Source organism: Papio anubis, chromosome 15, assembly GCF_008728515.1.
Source record: "Papio anubis isolate 15944 chromosome 15, Panubis1.0, whole genome shotgun sequence".
NCBI classification, from domain to species: Eukaryota; Metazoa; Chordata; class Mammalia; order Primates; family Cercopithecidae; genus Papio; species Papio anubis.
The window spans coordinates 68,710,475-68,730,663 of record NC_044990.1 but is presented as its reverse complement, the minus strand read 5'-3'; the positions used below and the strand labels follow the sequence as shown (position 1 = coordinate 68,730,663).

At 34.2% G+C, this 20,189-nt stretch overlaps 1 pseudogene; it reads right to left on the bottom strand.

Annotated features, from left to right (window-relative positions):
* The window catches only part of LOC100997199, a 44,510-nt pseudogene extending 25,410 nt beyond the window's left edge, over window positions 1–19,100 (bottom strand).
* Between the last annotated feature and the right edge of the window lie 1,089 nt (window positions 19,101–20,189).

Below are 20,189 nucleotides of genomic sequence, written 5' to 3'. Positions count from 1 at the left end.
TAATATATAAGATGATAGCACCCTGTAACATTGCTTTCACTTAATCTTTAACCTGACATATTGCGGATTTTACAGTAGCAGTTTTCACATTGAGACTCCATCTGTTAATGGCAGGAAACGACATTGCTATACTCCAGGAAGCTGCCAAAAAGTGTAAATGACTTGATATGCCGTGCACTATGGTGTTCCACTGTACTTAAAGATGTTCTTTTTGTATTTCCCGAATACGTGGTAATGGCCATGAAATCATCTGATAACAATCCCTGAAGATCAGTATCAGTTACACATTTTAAGACATGATGGAAACAACAATAATTTATATCTACTACTGTTGATGTATAAAAATTCTTGCAGCATCTCTCAGAGAAGTACCTAGGCATTCTGACAGAACTATTAAAAGTGTTAGTTCCTATCAGTGAGCTAAGTTAAGGTTGCCAAATGCTTTCTTAAGCTCTACAAGTCAGTGAATCTTTAAGTCATCCTACTTTTGTTATATTAGTTACAGGGCTTCTCATAATCTTTCCAAGCATGTCAAACTGGAATAATGTGAGCATTCAAAAGCAATTTATTTCCCAGAAAATCTTCCAAAAATGCAAAAGATACTTTTCCGTAGATTAAATAGGGGACCACGTCTTGATAAATAGTCTTTTTCCAGGTCAGATTAATAAATATTCATTCGGCACCTACTGTGTGTCAGGAAATTGCTGAGTGCTGGGTCTATAGATATCACAAAATATGTTTTCTTCTCACAGAAAACACATCAATAAGTTACTGAAAATGATACACCACATGGAACTGGAAGGCAATCCATTTGTCATAAAAGCACCAGAGAGAGAGAGAGAGAGAGAGAAGTAACATTGTAGTTTAGGATAGTAGAAAGAGCTAGAATTTTAATTGACACTGGCTTGAATAAAAGCAAACTTTAACACATATTTTTTTGTTGTTGTTCAATGACTTGATAAAGGTCTATGATTTATATAACTCTGTTTTCTTATCAATAAAGTGGAAGGTGTTTATGCCTACCAAAGGGGGTAGGTTTATTGTAGGAATTAGATGAGATGTGCAAATATATAAACTTCAAAGGAAGAAGAAATTTAATGATTTTTTATGGTCATATAAAACTTCACATAAACTATCATACTTAACCGAGGTATTGAATGCTATCTATGTTTTAATAGGTGGAAGACAGAAAGAGAAAACCATGTGAAAAAGACACACATTTCTGAAACAGTGTCCTGTCTTTGAAGAGTGGCAAATACTATTCCGTTTCTGAGTACAGAAACAGATCGAACTCGGAATTATAAAACAGAATGCTAAGAATGTAAGTAGAGAAAGATAGATAAACTTGTTGTTTTCTATATTGGATATTTTTTCTCTGGATGTAGTCATTATTGTTTTTTCATCCAAACATGCTGTAGAAGTTGGATTTGTTTTACTAATTAAGTATTCTATTTGAAATAAGATTAAATTAACATCAGAAGGCAGTCTAAAAATGTAGTAGAAATTCCCTAAAAGGAGAAGGTTCTACAGTGTCAGCTTCATATAGAGACTTATACTATCTAGCATGTATCTTATATAAAACACAGTTTAAAATATATGTTGAGAAAATTATGTTAATATTTGAAATGTAATACAAGTACATATAGTAAGCATCATAAATTTAGAAAGCAATTATTAATCATGCAGTATCAATACATTATGAAAGGTTATTTTTAATTATAAACTTTTTTGTGTATTTATAGAATTATCTCACTCTCACAAGGCAACTTTAATAGGCTACATACATTAATTCATCTCTTTGGAAATACTATTCACATAGAATTATCACTGAAGTATGAAATTAAGATTGCTGATTCAAAAGTTCTATAGTTTTAATTTTGTCAATAAAGGTAAACATCTCATAATTTTTCATGACTTTTAAACTATAATACAGTCCTGATATATTTTAAGTAAATTAAATTTACATTTCAAAATTATTAATTTTTAAAATTCATTCAGCATAATTTACCATAATATATCAAATATGAGAAAGTTCATGAATTAGTTCCTTTTTTGCCTAGTATTAATGGCAGATCTGCTTACATTAACCCAAGGAAATATTGATACTACTGTTTTACTCAGAATTACAAAGACAATTCCAAAAGACTTGCTCTTTAACTCATTCACATGTTCACACACTCACAAAGTATACAATACTTAGGGAGAATTTTTTTGATCTCTACCAGTGAAAAATACTGCTTTCCTGGCTTCCAAAAAGGGTATTGTTATATTACATACATTTATTTGGTTGGCTAATTTAAATCTGTCCTCAACTTAAGTGTGCAAAATCTTGATTCTTCTCATATTAAAGAAGTCAATTAGTGTCATGAATTTGTTTTCACAAAGCTCATGGCAGCCTGTTACCTCTGTTGTGCCATTGTTGTCCACATCCATTGGGCTTCTGCGGAAATGCAGCTACTGTTTTGCACCATCTTCTGGACGTCTACAACTGAGTCCTATGGTTGCTATCTTCTTTCCATCAACATACTCTCCTAAACTCTTGTCTGGTTGAACCTCCCTTTTGTGGCATCTACAAGTCAGTTCAAATTTTGTTTTGGGATTGAGAAAGGCTTTTTTACATTAATATTACAATGATGAAACGTAAAATGTACAGCATAAAATAACTTGTTAACACAGAAGAGTTAACAAGTGAAATTTAAAAGACTGTAGCTCTGGGTGTAAGTTAAAATTGTACCAGGCTACTAGTAACAAATAAATCATAGGAATTTAAACAAAATAAACATTTATTTTATCTATGTGGCAGGGTGTTAGACTACTGGGGAATGTTGGATTACTTGTGGATATTGTTCCGAATCTTTTCCTCCCTCCCCGGAATAGAATTTTGCATTCCTTTGTTTCTAACTTTTCAGTGCCTCATCACTTGGACTTAACCATATGACTTATTTTGGCCAATAAAATATAAGTGGAAATTCTACTATGCTACTTTCAAAAAAGTCTTAAAGAAGTATGGAAATTTTCCACAGCTCTCTATACGTGTCTCCCGTCCCCAGTCAGAAGAACACATACTAGGAAGTTGTAGATTCTTTAGCTTAGATCCTGGAATGAAGACACCTGGAATACACTTGAAAGTCTGAAGTCCAGCTGACCCCCAGCTCAGAATAGTGAAAATACAGTCCACCAGCCAACCTGCGAACAGGAAATGAACATTTGTTTTAAGTTGCTATGTTCAGAATAATTGTACTAAATCTATCTCAGGTTATCAGTTCTCCAGGGATAGTGTGACAGCTGCCTGTTGAGACATTGGACACTTTTATGTTTTAGGCACAATATATTTAACTGACTTCCATCTTCAAGGAAACAGCTATCCCCAAATAGCAATTGGAATTTGCAGGTAACATTTCTAATAAATATTTTGCCAAACTTACCTACAATAGAGCCATAAAACTGTAATCTTTAACTAGGAATATTGCCTGTTGTTATAAAATTGTGGCTCTGTTACTAAGAAAATAATGGATGTGGAACAGACATCTGGTAATCACTGCCCAATTCTAGCATAGCCCTCTATTGTAGGCTACATTGTGTTCTCCCCAAATTTATATGTTGACATCCTAACAGCCAGAACCTCAGAATGTGACTGTATTTGGAAATAAGATCTTTAAATCGGTATACTTCATTTAAATTAAAACGAGGTCATTAAAGTAGGCTCTGATATCCAATATGACTGGTGCCTTTATAAGAAAAGACATTTAGGACGCAGATGGGTACAGCATGATAACCATGTGAAGACAAGGAGATACACAGTCTCTACAAGCTGAAAGAGAGGCCTCAATAGAAAGTAACTCTACCAACATCTTGATCTCAGACTGCTACCTTCCAGAATTGGGGTACTTTCTTATTGCAGTTTTACCAAATAAATACATGTTTTGATACCAGGAGTGAGGTACTCCTGTAACAAATACTTAAAGATGTGGAAGTGGTTTTGGAACTGGGTAACTGAGGCTGGAAGAATACTGAGGTGCATATTAGGGAAAAAACCTACATTGCCTGGAAGAAATTTTGTAGAAATACGGACATTAAAGGCAGTTCTGGTGAGTACACAGAAAAAAGGAGAGCTGAGAGCTTTTATTTTCAGAGAGAATGCATATATAATCATGAATGGAATATCAGTAGATATATGAATGTTAAAGATGCTTGTGGTGAGGTCTCAGACAGAAATGAAGATGTGATATTGGGAACTGGTTGAACAGTGATTCTGGTTATGAAGTGGCAAAGAACTTGGCTGAGTTGTGTATGAGGGTTTTGTGCAAAATAGAACTTTTAAGTGGTAAACTTGAATAATTAGCTAAGGAGATTTCTAAACAAAGTATTGATGGTGTTTATTGGTTTCTCCTTGTTGCTTATAGCAACCTGAGTGAGGAGAGAGATAAATGGAAGAACTGTTAGGCAAAAATGAACCAGAATTTGAAGACTTGGAAAATTACCAGATTATTTATATTGCAAAATAATACCAAAGAATTTTGGGAAGAGAACATCAAGGATATGACTGGGCTAGAAAGATCTGCTAGAAAAATTACAGGTAAGTGACACAATAAGATATGCATATTTGATCTCTGCACCTGGTTGCTTATACAGTATTCCTAAAACTCTTATAATTTCCTGAGTGATGGCAGTGATAGAAGCATCTTACCCAGATCTTCTAAGTTCTTTGAAATTTATTGGGTGACAGGAACATTTTCATTTTTATGAGGCAACTCTTGATGGGCTCCCAGACAGCTTCAGGGTGGGGGCAGGTCACGAGAAAGACCAAGCCATTATTAGCAGCTAAAAACATTTATTCCTACCCCCACATCCTCTAGCGAGGGAAGTGGGGTTAGAGATTGAGTAAATCCATCATGCTCACATGAATGAAGCCTCTATACAAATTCCTAACCTATCGGATTTGGAGAGCCTCTGGGTTAGTAAACACATCCACATGCCAGGAAGGTGGTGTACTCCAACTCCACAGGGACAGAAGTGACTGTATTAGGACCCTTCTGGACTCTGTTCCATGTACATCTTCGTCTGGCTGTACATTCGTATCTTTTATAATATTCTTTGTAATAAACTTGTTGAGTAAAGTGTTTCCTGAGTTCTATAAACTGTTATAGAAAATTATAGAATTATTGAACCTGAGAAGGAGATTATGGAAAACCCTGATTTGTGATACTTTTGGTGGTAGTCTTAGAAAACTAATATATTATCCCAAAGTCAAACTTGCTTACTATATTCTTCTTTAATTTTTTTAAATTTTTAGTCATTTTCTTACAAAATATGATCAAATCACTATATTATACAGATAATTTGACATCTCCTTCATGCTTTAGAATTTTTGGTTGACAGATTGACTTTGTTTTCTATATACTTTTGCTTAATTACTAATTTTAAATAATGTATCTTGTATTTATTGATCTGTTAACTAAGATCAACTTAAGATCCTCAATTGACTGATTTCTTATTTACCTTCAAACTTCCTTAAGCTATCCCTTCCCTTTTCTATTGCTAAGGTTTACATAAGAAAAGTTTGTTCTGTAAATACAATAGTAACTTACAATTTGTTTCAAGATTTGTTTAAATAATTGAAAACTGATAACAGCATTTACAAAGCCTTAATTATATAAATGTATTTAGAGGACTAGACCTATTTAAAAAGAGGCAAAATGATTTATCACCAAAAGTAGGCTTAGCAGTTAAATATTAAAAGCATTACTATCAGATTGACAGCATTTTCTAAATTATAAGAATAAGTCAAAATTATATCATGTCTATGCTTTCTTTTTTATCTGAATTATCTTTTATAGATTCTCAGACCAGTGAGATTTATTAATTGTGTTTATTTTTTCATGTTGACAGAAGAATAATTTGCTTATTTCTCATTCCTACTACTATCCAGATTCCTAATTGGGCTTCAGAAAATTTACTGATTTACAGAGTAATTATTCTCAGAACCTTGTGAACTTTTGTTTAAACAGTCATTTTCTAGGAGAGGTGCACAGCTTTTATCATAGTGCTTTTATTCTTTATACTCTGAAGTAGAATGCATTTTGGAAGGCAAATTTTCTTCTTCTTGATTCATTCTTTTCTCTTCCAGAATGCATTCTCTTTTGACTTTTTCATTAAGCAACATTCTGAAGAAGTAAAATTTCTGAGTCTTAGTATATCTGAAAATATTTCTTTTCTTGGTGGACATTTGATGGAATACCAAATTTTAGATCCAGAATTTCTTTTGCTTAGAATTCTGAAACTATTATTTTATTCTCTTTTGCCAAATTATGTTGTTGATGTGAAATTAGGTGTAATACAACCTTCATTCTTTTTATGGTAGCATGCATAACGTTAGTATGTGTTTTACTTTTGAAACTTCACTAGAATGCATGTTGGGCAGATTGCCTGTCTGAATGCTGGATCTCCTCCTTCCTCGAACTGCCAATTTAATCTAATCATTTTGCCATCTCTAAAATTAATTGAGAGTACTTTAAACTTGTCAAGAATTGTGATATAGCCATAACTTTGTCCTCTTTTCACTGAGCAATTTTGTCCAATTGAAAGAATACACTTCATTCCACACACTTAGATGGACTTTTACTATGAGGCATCTTAAAGCTTTTGGATAGCAAGTATATTGATCATCCTTTTAATTTGATTCTCCACACAAAGATGGGCTTCAATCTGCTTTTATTGATCAAAGTTTTTCTCAGTTTTGGTTTTAAATAGTTGGGAATAAGAAAGATGCCTCTTCCAACACTTAAAGTTCAAAAAAGTTGGATTCTTTTATTTGTCTATTGCAAGTGGTGAATTCTTTTTCTGAATTCATCTCCTCTCTGTAGTGTTTTGACAAATAGAGCACATTGTGATAAAAATGTTTTGTGAACATATCATTGTATACTTCTCCCCAAATATCTTGGCAAACCAATTCTATAACAAATTACTGTTCTCACCTCCCAACTCCCAACCTCTGTAACTGAAGTAGGCAGAATAGCTTGGAGGTTGGTGTTGCAGACTGCAGTGTGTCACACCAACACTTACCAGTTGTGCAATTTCAGACTGATATTGCCTGCCTTCTTCGTGTCTCCTTTCACTCACCTGGGAATAATGACAGTTTCTTTCTCATTGGGCTGTTATTAGGAAACTAATCAATCAATTGATCTACCAATAGATAGATGAATCAGAACATTAGCTAGAATTTCCTAAGAGCAGCTGCAAAAGCAGTAGTAGTTATAATTACTGTTTAATTAATTGTCAATAGCAACAGGACAGTGAGGTGGGGAAGTGCCTGTGTGCTAAAACTTGATGCAATATTTAGAAGAGAAGTAATTCACACGTTTTTCCTTTAATTTTAAGATGTTTGGGGCAATTTCAAGGCAAATGGAAGCAGCAATTAACCTGCCACCATGTACTCAGGCACCTAAGTATGATAGATAAAAAGTAACTTTTTAAAAAATGTTATTTTAAATTAGTTACCTTATCCAAAATTTTCCATAGGTACTGGATATATATTTTCTTAATCAACCAACACCACTTTCTCTATTTGTGATAGCAGAACCTCAGTTTCCCATAGAAAACCCATTTTTTAATGGATTGGAGAAGGGTCTTAAGCTATTTCTTTCTATTATAGCAAAAGCAGTAAGCGAGCCTGATTCCTCGGACCTAGAAGCCAAAGAATTCCATTTCCCTGGCCTCGGTGATTAGTTAGTTTGCAAAATAAAATCTTTCGCATCACCATGGCATCCATGCATAAAATGAGGATGAAGTCTCAATACATATTTTAAAAATATGGATTATTAATTTATTTCTGGCCATTACAAGATGATAATGCACTCTTTGAGGTTTTAATAATAGGTTGTTGACTTTTTTAGCTTCAAGGAATTGATATAACTGCTTAGCAAAAGGCATTCAAAGCTCTATAAAATCATAAGTATCTACTATTAATTTTGCTTTTAATTCTACTTATTTATTAATGTGTTTTTTCATTTATATATTATCAACTTTAAAACCATTATTTAACATGTATTCTAAAGTTTCTGTTTATTTAATCACAGTTATATTGATAAAGATTTTCAGATGATTGGCCCTATTAATATGACTAATCATTGACGGAAGCCAAAATTAGAACCCAGGTTTATGAGACATAAAATAATTTACTATTTATCATCATTCTGTTTTTACTTTATTATTCAACTGTTACCAGTGTCTGCTATTTATTACATGAATTAATAATTTGCATAAGGCCAATAAACTCAAGTGTAGAAAAGTTTCATGATAATGCATCTGGGAAATGTCAAACTTTCTACTTAAAAATTAGTAATCTCTCAAAGTATCAAAAAGGAAACATATAGTCTTTACCTTGGATAACAATATTCTAAGAATTGCAATGTACTTTACTCATGAGGAAATAATAGACGTTAAAATACAGGAAAATAAGGTAAAAATAAGGAACTATGAAAAAATACTCTGAGAATCAAATGAAGATCTGCGCTCAAAAATTTCTTTAACATTAAAAGTGCACAATTGGCTGGAATAGATATTACGCGTGTGACACGTTATAGACAAGTCTGAGACGTAATCGTTTCTTTCTTGTAATAAGAAAAAATAAAATTATTCTAAAGAATAACATATTTGTTTTTCTGTGTGTATTATTCATCTTCAGCAGTGAATTTTTCTATTAATTATAATGAAAATGTTTTCAGTTAAAATTAAGTGCTGTGCTAAAAATAATAATTAACACTTATTGGGTATTTTATTATGCTAGACATTGTTCTAATTATTTTGCACACTTTTACTCATTCTATCTTCAAATTACCAGGAATAATTACTCCAATTACAAATGATAATTTCAAAATTGCAGATGGTAAAATGAGGCAGAGGGCACAAATAATTCACCCCATCTTACAAATGATAAATATCTGAGCTATGATTGGAAGCCAGGCAGGGCATGTCAGACGCTAGATGCTTAACTACTATACTATACTACCATGTTATAAGTAATTACGTATAAAAAATAAATAAATAGTTTTAATACATTTTTTTCTGTTGTGTTGAGAAAGTTGACCTAGATGTCTTGACATCAACATGCAGAGAAAAATGACTATAGATCAAAGTAGCATTCAACTGTGTAGCTAAGACTCACATAAAATTTTCAGTGCTTTTCAAATTGTGGTAGAAAAGTTATAATTAAATACTGAAGATTCAACTGTTTTTTTTTTTTTAATTCTAAACTAAAAACATAAAGCAATGTTTAAAATGTTACTCTCTTTAAATTTAATCATCATGTGAAGAAATAGCTAATCTCAAGCCTGCTTCATTACATCAGCTCTGCCAGGAAAAAAACTAAGAAATTATCTATATGGCATTGGACCATGAGATTCAGTTAAATTTTTGTTATCCTAAGAAGACTGATCTCACATAGCCTCATTTTTCCTGCCTCCATTACATTCTTCATGTAAACTACGTATTAATTTTTAGTTTTTCTACTGTTAAAAGGAAATCTAAAATTAAATATTTAGAAAAAAATTTAAAGACATCAGCTTCTGGTTCAAAATTCAATAAACTAAATAACTTATTTTTATGCAAAGACTTATTATAAATTAGGAACTAACAAAAGAAGGGTCAAAGTTTTATTGTCAAAATTTGAAAAAATTAAAATGATGAATTTGTGTAGCTCTTTACAATTTACAGAACACTTTATCATAAATTGTCTCATTTTATTTAATCATTACCACACCTTTATAGAAACCATCCTAGCATATTTCAAAAATGACAATGGTCTTCATAAAATGTGGAACAATAGAAAACCAAACTCTGTAAAGCCTAGGAGAGTCCTGATCCTAAGCAGAATTAGAAAAAAGTGGATTTTTATAGTCAGGTGCCAACTTTACCAAAATGAATCTTTTAATTTTGTAAATTTATATTTTTTATGTCCTCCATATTTTTTCCTCTTGTAGTTACTATGGTGCTCCAACTGGCTGAACATGCTGTTACTATGGAAACAACAGTATATTTCTCTGCATCTCATACATTTTGGTACATTCTTCAGATCTTTCCTCACATGTACATTTATTTTCATATGACAAATATGTAATTGAAAGTTCTATAATTCTTGAGCAATTACGGCAACTTAGACATTATTTTCATACTTACAGAGCAATTGGAAATTAATGACAGAATATACACAATATTGTACATTTTTACTCATCTTGGTATTCAACCAAAAATTATCAGCTTACTTTCTGCATGTGTTCTTTATAGAAATAACTTCTTTATTTAAAATATTTTATGATAAATTATTACATATTTTCTTGGTGCTTCCCAAACAAAATGAACAAAAATATACTTACTGGCAACACAAAAAGGAAAATATGTTGCAATAACTGTTATGATGCCTATTAGTTAAAAGGAATAAAATATTTTTGTCACTGAGTGAACTCCAATAAGAGAAAATAAAATTACTCTAAGGAATTATGTATTTATTTTTTTCTGTGTGTATTCTTCATCTTTATCAGTTCACTTTTCTGTTGATTGTGATGAAAATATGTGCAATTAAAAATAAATGTTGCCCTAAAAGTAATAACTAACACTTATTGGGTAGTTTTTTGTAATGTAAGAAAGCCAATAAAAATAAGTTTACATATATTTTTCATGTATCAGTTTCAGTGAAGAAAATTCCTGTAAATATTCATATATTATGATTGTAGGCATTATCTTTTTAATTATACTACTTCTGGATTTATATACTTTCCACTACCCTGCATACATACACTGAAAGACATTTGGACGACTAAATCATAATTCATTACAACTTCCAGATAAATTATAATTAGGACTTTAACAAAACATATTTTAAACTGAAAATGCAAACTCAAGATCTGCAATGAAGCCTATTGTTGCACAAAATTATCTTTCTACTAATGTTTGTTTTGTGTAGTAGGCTATCATCACTTTAGAAATGCTTACAAGTATTTACTTGTGTGTAGATGGCATGATGTTCTAGTCTTTCATAATCTAAAACACGTGTTTACCATACATTTTACATTTACCAAACCAGCATGTGAAACCCAATTTTGAAGTTTATACATTCGTGCTACCTAAAATCGATTTGACACTTTATTTCAAAGAGTTATAGATTTAAGGACAGGTGTAAATTGGTGCTCCTTCTGTATCTAATTTATCCTTTTATAGGAATTGCACATTAAAGTAATACACATTCCCTTAAAATTAAATATAGGTTATTGAATACGTTTAATATGTTAGAGAAAGACTGCACTATAAATAAATGTAGCACTTAAAAATATGTTTTGTAGTCCGAGGCATGCACTGAAGTGATGATTACATCCTTATCTTGATACAATTAGGAAATATTTTTGCAAGTGAGGATGCCCTTTATGGAGAGTAAATACTTGGAGTTATTCATCTCGCGCTAAAAAGATAAAGGAAATGGACACACACAAGGAGTGAGTTTAGGAGCGGAGGTTTAATAGGCAAAAGAAAGAGAAAGGAGAACAGCTCTCCCTCAGAAGACAGAGGGGCGCACCAAAGGGAAATCTAGCCCACTGTGGACTGCACCAGATTTTATAGGTAGGCTTGAGGAGGCGGATTCTGATTTACATAAGGCCCACAGATTGGTTGGACCAGGCGTGACATACTAATCTTGAATAATCTTATTATGCAAAATGACTTTCCAGTTGGTTGGCACCATGTTGTCGGCATCTTACTGTACACGTGACTGACAAAGAAAAGGGAAGATGGAGCCACCATTTTGAATATGCCTCTTCCCAGGTAGCCTTTTCCTATTGGCACCGCTGCCGGCATTCGCCCAAGCAAACCTTCAGCTTGCTTGTCTACGTCTGCAGCTCGATTTTACTGGCTGCTCTTAGAAAATAAAATGATTTGGGGGCCGCTTTTCATTAAAAGGAAAACCTTACCAAGAGTAATTTCCTTACCCTCACTATCTGCCTAAATAATTTCTTCTAAACTTCTATATCATTACTTTACACTATTTACCAGTTATTATTATTTTTTTTAAACTTCTTGGGCAAAGGTGTAATAAATTTATTGAAAAACGTTATGTTAATGCTCCGTTTTTTCATGTTATGCTGTTTGGATAGTTTTGTAAAGAAAATGGCCTCTAAAATACTATATTTAAATAACAGCAATTATATTAATTATTGTAATACTTGCTTTCCTGATTACCCATTTTTTTATTTAATAAAGACAAATCAAAGGAATTATTTAACAATTTTTGCACAACCATGCTTAACTGACAAAGATGATTTGTTTAGGATCTTAAGGGTAACAAAGATATATGCTAAGAGGGTACCACCAGGAAAAAAGACAAAAACATTCTACCACAAGAAAATGCTTCAAGACCAAAAATATTAATTCCATAAGAAAATATTTCGTATCTCTTTTATCAGACAGACTATTAATTAACTCATTTCTGTAATCCAGTTATGTGGCATATATTCCTTTTTCTTGTTTCTCATGCAAAAGGTTGGAAAGTTTTTCTCTAAACAGAGCAAGTCAGTGCTAATGGTTTCAAGTCAGGGCTGGCAGTGAGCCTGGAAGAGCATGCTCAGAAGGCCATTTACACTTACCCGACCCCTGCCTGATACTCTCCCCCGCTCCAAAAGGGTTCAGTTAATTTCTATTACTAATGAATTATCTCTTATACTTAACAGACATATGAATTACTACAAAGGTACCTATAAATTAACAGGATATCATTCAATGTGGAGGAGAACAGCTGGAACCTAATGACACCCTGGAGGTTTCTTGGTTACTGTTTTTAGAAAACAGAAGAAAACCTTCCTCATTCCAGGTAATACATAAAAATAACACTTTAACACAAAGTGTTCATCCTGCCTGTATGCTTCCCCTAAAATGCCCTGTAAGCAACTCAGAATTAAACAAAATTAGGATATAAGACTTAACGAGTACACCCCAAACAGACAAGAAGTTTAAGTAAGGACTGCTTCCTGTAATCTTATCCATATTGTTTCATGGATAATTTTCAGAACATAAAAGTACAATAAATACTGTAATGGAAATATAGGGATTCATTTATTACTTTTTGCTTTGCAATCAGACACCCAATAATACTTCTATTTACTTCTTATAAAAGATTATCAATTTACATTTAAAACAAACAAACAAAAAGCATAAAAGAAATTCCAAATGAATTCCTACAGACAGCACAAAAAAGGGGGAAAAGGAAATTCTTTTCCCTGCTTTCAAGCTTTATTATGCAGGTTCAAAAATGATTATTTTATGCACTCCTTAAGTCAAAGAACGTACTGCCATGCTTCTTTGCACTGAGTTTTAGGACATGTTAATGTTGCCAAATCAAATTTAAATATAGTACCAATATCATCACAGTTTACAAATGCATATGCCAGGATTAAGGGTGAATAGGGGGAAAAACTCCAAATGTTTTAGAATGCATTTTAATCAAATGAGTTAAATGAAATAAGAAACATTTAATTTAGTAGGCTATCTTGTTAAATAATGAGTTTGTGTAGAAAACATAATCAAACAGAACTAAAAATCATGTCTAGTAAATGACACAAATGATTTCTCAAATGTTTAAGTTTGACTTAAGTTCAAAGTCTAGTTGGTGGGGATTAACGATCTATATACTCTTTATACTAATTTTAGAACTTTAAATTCCAGAAAGACAAACTAATTTCTTCATTAGTTTACTTTTGACAACAGAATTCTAAACACACAGAATTAATGCAGTGGCCTCAGCACCCTCCCAGTTAACATTTAAGTTAGATTACAAGAACAATAAAACATTTCAGGCCGGGCGCAGTGGTTCACGCCTGTAATCCCAGTACTTTGGGAGGCCGTGGCGGGCGGATCACGAGGTCAGGAGATCGAGACCATCCCCCGTCTCTACTAAAAATACAAAAAATTAGCCGGGAGCGGTGGCGGGCGCCTGTAGTCCCAGCTACTACGGAGGCTGAGGCAGGAGAATGGCGTGATCCCGGGAGGCGGAGCTTGCAGTGAGCCGAGATTGTGCCACTGCACTCCTCTGGGTGAAAGAACGAGACTCCGTCTCAAAAAAAAAAAAAAAAAGTTTCAGAAGACATACACTCCCTATGCACTTCATAGGCCTGCCCAAGTTGTCCCCAACTCTTTTGCAAGACACAAAGACAATTCACCTGATTCTAAGTCTATTTGGCAGAAATATAAAAATCATACAAATATTAGCATATTTTCAACACATTATGGAAATACATTTGGAGAGATGGAGTACTCGATATATATTATGTTGGCCACTTTAAACCGAAGGCATCATTATTTATTCAATTTTCAGACATTGTCATGGTATCTTATACCTTCATATAAGGTAGGTCCAAGGCCAGAGACTTTAGTGTCATTCCAAAGAATATATATATATATATACACACACACATATTTCTTTTAAAATAATATTTAAGAGTTTTACTACAGAAAGTCTGGCTTCAGCATGGAAGCATTTTTCCTTTACAAGATTATACACCTGCATGAAAGTAGGTGATTTCCTTTACATTTAATTTTTTTCACAGTAGCAAAATAGACTTCTTATACATTGCATTTAAATTGACAAATTTAAGATATAAAGTTCCATGTAACTTTTTGTATTGTGAACTGCTCTCTTTAAACATACTCCAAATACATTTTTGGTTATTTAATACAGTACAACTTGGTCAACTTAATTAGAAGTGTTATGATGAATAAGCTGCTAAACCAAATGTATCTTAAAACAGTAAGTAGAGTTTACTATTATGATTAAAAGGGAATTTTAATGTATCCTTAAAATATACATCAATTTTCTTGCTATCACTTGTTTCTATAATGCGTTTCTTTCTAAAGCTAAAACCACATGCATAAAAAATAAATATCTTCAAACTCATTCAACAGTTTGCTACTTTATGTGGTATGTAAATAAAGGCTTTTATTTAATTTCTTACGCATTATCTTAAGCATGATTTTATTTTTCTTGAAGGAATTCATCTTTCAAGGTCAAAATTAGTACACGTTTACACATGAGAACATTTTCTTAATGTTATTACTACCTGCAAATACATTCTTCCATAATGGACTTTCAGTTTTCGTCAGAAAGATAGCACATGCCTTTTTAAAGTCCTATGAATAAAATTTATATGGGGAGGAGAACGCAAGTATGGTGAATACTCTCACTTCCAACAAAGTCTCAAGAAATCCTCCTGCTTCAAAACATAAACACAATCTCACAGGATTTTTGTTTGATCATAATGTGGGCAAGAAAACTGTATTTCTATTCTTTTTGATAGTAACAGTTTTACTGAATTTGTTTTCACTTTCCATCAAAAAACACATAGCATATGTTGTAACATGGATTCTCAAACCTGTTTAGATCCAGTATGCTCATTAGAATAATATAGCATTCTGATTTTAAAAACAGCTGATTGCTTATAGAAAAATGATATGCATCAGACATTTAATCAGAAAAGAAAAATGAGAACATGTCTTTCATGTTTGATATCATTTAACTTACAGGATGACATGAAAATAGGTGGGTTATAATTTTAACAAAATTACAAAATTAAAACCCACTTCAACTAATGAAAAAAATAAAACACTGAAGAATCAAATATCTACCAACTTAACTAGTATTACTGTCCAAATAAATGTCTTCCATTGCACTGAACATTAGAATTAGAAATTCACTATATGTTAAGGCATGTTTTAATTATGCTCCAGAATTGCAGTTACACTGGTCAGTGTTCCTGTTTCCCTACTCTTGCCTTCATCCCACCCCTTTCTTCCAGGGCTCAAAATATTAAGTCATGTTTTGGTTAGCTATTGTAGATTAGAGCTGGCATAACACAGTGTGTTCACTAGGGTTTATGAGCATAAACATTAAAATGTTACATAAAATGTACCATAATTTACTTTACACTCCAATCTAAGATGGTTTAATATCTTGACAAAAGGTGAAATGACTTAAGTATATTTTACCTTTTGTGCATTTAGACCACCATATGCATAGATGTTCTAACGCTGAATTTTTGGTCTTCAGTATCTCATAGTGCTGGATGCTTGAAACTATGACAGAAACTTGTAACACAGTCTAATCACAAAGTATCAGATGTTTCTTGCCTTTTGTGATCTTGCAATAAAAATGTGCCAGGTGAGGATCACAAGGATAGTATTAAAATCATAAGGTATATCCTGCAACTTGTTCAGATGTTTTCTGGCTGCAGGGAGGCCAGACGTTTATTTATTCAATATGTACTTCTTAGTTCCCATGCAGTAGTTCTCTATATATTCTGCCCAGTGTAACTGCTGTACATCAATATTGAAAGTCTTTTATCTTCAGGGTTTAGTTGATTCATTAACATATTGACATTTTCAGTATTCCAAATCCAAGAATTACTTGTGAAGTACTCAAGGAACATCATAGCTTTGTGAAGATGAGTTATTGTTTTCATCATCCCTGGGCTTCTTCCAGTCATCGTGAGGTAGATATCATAGAGGAATGCTGGGGCCTTATGACTTACAGCAATCCAGTAATGATATAAAAGGTGACTGGAAGTTAGATGTACATTGGGCCATTTGGAGGCCTGCTCCAGAGGATTCCTCTTGAAAGTGGAAATTACGTGGTATTCAGCTTCACCCAGTGGAAAGGATTAGTGCTATCTGTTGTACAATTATATGCCATGAGGTTTCTTGATCTATTAACTCCGGAATACCAGGCTGCCACAAGACTCTTGTTCACAACTGCATCTAAGGAACAAGATCTGCAAGCGCATTATTGGAGACATGCATTGTTCAAAGAATTCCTTTCCCTGCCACAATAAAGAGACCACTTGGTCCATTAAAGTTATCAATCCATCCTGGAAAATGTTCTTTCCAACTGGCACCAACAATAGATGGCCTTACAATCTCCACGTTTAGCTTTGTTCCTTCTTGTTGTACAACATATTCTGCCAATGCTTTTGTGTATATGTATGTGTTAGGTCTGTCTCCTATCAACTTTGTCATGATATCATTTACTAGGCCACAATCCATCCACTCTAAAGAATCAATCAGCTTCTTGAGATTCACAGGTGGTGGATAGACTACTTCATCAATATGCTTTTGATTACAGTAGGCATATGCTGTTGATACATGCATGAACACTTCCAGATTCTTTATTTGTTGTGCAAATGAAACTGTCCCATTGCAATCACATTGAACTGAACAGCATCTCTTAAATTTTTATTAAACCTTACTGTAGCTGCACAGTGGAATATAATATTGGTAGAATCTGTGATCACCTCTTTATCTTCTTCACTGAGAGCCAGTTTAGGTTGGGTGAGTTCACTGTTGATTGCTGTAATTTTAACTCTAAAATCTCGATTTTCATTTCTCAATCTGTCAAACAGACTGCCACTGAGGACTTCTTCCACTCGCTCTTGTGGTGTCTGTCCAGATTTCTGCCTCACCAAAACATATACTGATTTCACCTTAGGATAAGATATCAGCAACTTTTCCAGAAGCACTTTCCCTAGAAAACTAGTAGCTCCTATGAGGCGGACATTCTTGCCTTCACAGTATTCTGGCATTGAAACCATTTTGATCTTTCTGTATAAATTTTGGCTCACAGGCTTAGTATCCAGATCTGATTGAGAAGAGCATCCAGCATGGGTACTCTTTCAGGAAACCTTCCCTGATTCACTCCATGCCACTCAGATTACTTCTCTGCTCTGAGTCACCGCAGCACTTAAGTATTCTGTTAACCTTCGCCACCTCTATGCTGCCTCCCAACCCAGGTGGTGCCCCTAGGTTCCATGACTGCAAACCAGACCTCACCGTGCATCCCCCTTATGGGGGGCAGTGGTGGGGCTCTTATTAATATCTTAATGAGCTTCAGTGAAATGCTAGGGAGAAATATCTTCTTATTTTCACATTTGATTTTAATTTATTGACATAAATTCTCCTATTATTGTTGCAGTTGTTTCAATCCTATTGTTAAAGAGTGGGTGAGAGTCTTACAGCTCTTTTACTTCCCCATGTCATTTTCCCTTGGAGGTGAGCTTTGGATTCTTTTCCCACAACCAAGAAAAATAAGGTGCATGGACAACAGAGAGTGAGTAAGGCAAAGTCAGATTTACTAAGTGACAGAAAAGCTGTCAGCAAAGAGAGTGGCCCCAAAAAAGTGTTGCCAGCTATGAAGCTGAGTCTGGGGTTTTTATGGACTTGGAAGGGAAAGAGTGTGCTAGCTGGTCTGCAGACCATCTTGGAGAAAGTACCACTCAGAAAGAGGTATGACTGTGTAAAGAGCCAATTGGAGGCAGAGGTGAAAGCTTGGCCTGGGACCTTGGCTGGGGAACAATCAGGGGCTGAAGTGATGATTAACTCTATGTAAATGAAGACTTGCCCCACGGCCAATTCTACAAGTGTAGGAATATGTAAAATAGGTGAAAAGAGATTAAGACATGCCAAGGAGAGAGAAATGTGTCCACAAAAGAAGTGGAATTAGTTCATGTGGGTTTACAAAGTAGGTGTTTCCATTCAAGGATGCAAGCTCTTTCTTATTTGGGCCTGCAGTTTGATTTTTTAGGATGTTCTTTGTTTAAAGGAGTTTTACCAAGGACCCACTCTAACTGCCTACGTGACCAGTTTCTTCCTCCTCTCGCATTGTCCCTTCAGGAATGGAGATCCTAACTGCTGTTATGGAAGTGAGGCAATGATCCTTCTGGCTGTTTCCTGTTAGAGTGGGGGACTGTGTGGGGAATGGCAGCTAGGGTTCCTACCAGGCCCAGTCTAAGCATCCTCAGAAGAAAAGTGAATTCATACATGGTTACATTTGCATCACCATTTAGAGCTTGATAGCCTCTAGGTGAGAAGAAATAATCTGGGTTATAGCATTGGCATGAAAGGCCCAAACATTAATACAAGACAAACAAGGAAAAGAGGTCTTAACAAAGGAGCTAAGCAGGTCCAAATATAAGACTGGAATAGTTAAGAAGAGATTGTAGCCAACTGGATCCAGAGACAGCCTTTTCTCTCAATCTGCTAATAATTCTAATTTTGTCCTTAAGCAGCTGTAAGTTTACTTCTACCTGACTGGAAGTGTTGATCCAGAAGCAGCATGTCTCATTTAAGGGTGCACAGCCACCCCCTACCTTGACTGTAAGGACATCAAGAGCTCACTTATTTTGCATTTCCACAGAGGTTAGACAATTTATGGATTGTTGTTGGGTTTCTATGGCTCCTACTGTTGCCTTCCACCCTCGTTACATCATAATAGAGAGATTAAGTACTGATCAAATTCAAGAAGAGGAATACTGGCAAATTAGAATAGGCCTCTGCCTATAGAATTCCCTATAAATGGTTTTTCTAATATAGGATTGTCATGGGCCTGTCCTCTTTAGTACCCTCTGTCTGTTAAATCTCCATATGATGGCATAGAGATAAGTGATCTCCTTGTTTGATGTGCACTGGAAAATGCACTTTCCAGAAAAAAGGCCAGATTGGGGATTTCACCAGATGATACTGCTATGTCAATGGAGTTTAAAAATAATAGGTCACAGACCACTGCCACTATGGTGCATGTTCCCCTCCAGTGCCTGGGGAGGATTAAGTGTAGCCAGGCGCCACAGAGAAAGTAAAGCCTCATTTCTTGAAGGGATGGTTCTAAGTTGTGGTTTGTGAGGGTTCTAGCTAGATTTAGTCCAGGCCCTGTAAGGTCGTCTCCTTTACATCAAATGAGGGTATTTTTGGGATACGGATATCCATACTCACTATAGTCACAGCACCATTTGAAGTTTTACATGCTAGGTGGAAATAATCTTTTTTGGCAGATGGAGTTTTGAAAGATCAGAGACACAATATGTCCTGGCCAGTATCTTAGATAACCCTCTTAATACGGGCTATTGGTCCTCAAGTTCCCTGTTCACTTGCAGATTTGTAGATCACTACCATTATCAAATATCATACAAGGGTCCAGGATTACATATGTGGGCATGTTTGGGAGGTCCATGAGTTATTTATTACCTGATAATAATGCTGGCAAGAGGTGACATCCCTGGTCAGGGGTAACAATTCCCACTTGGAATTCCAACCAGGTCTAGTTAGATTCTTAAAAAATTTTCCATAGCCTTTCCCAATGTTTGGTGTCACCCATGTTCCTTCTTAATCTCCAA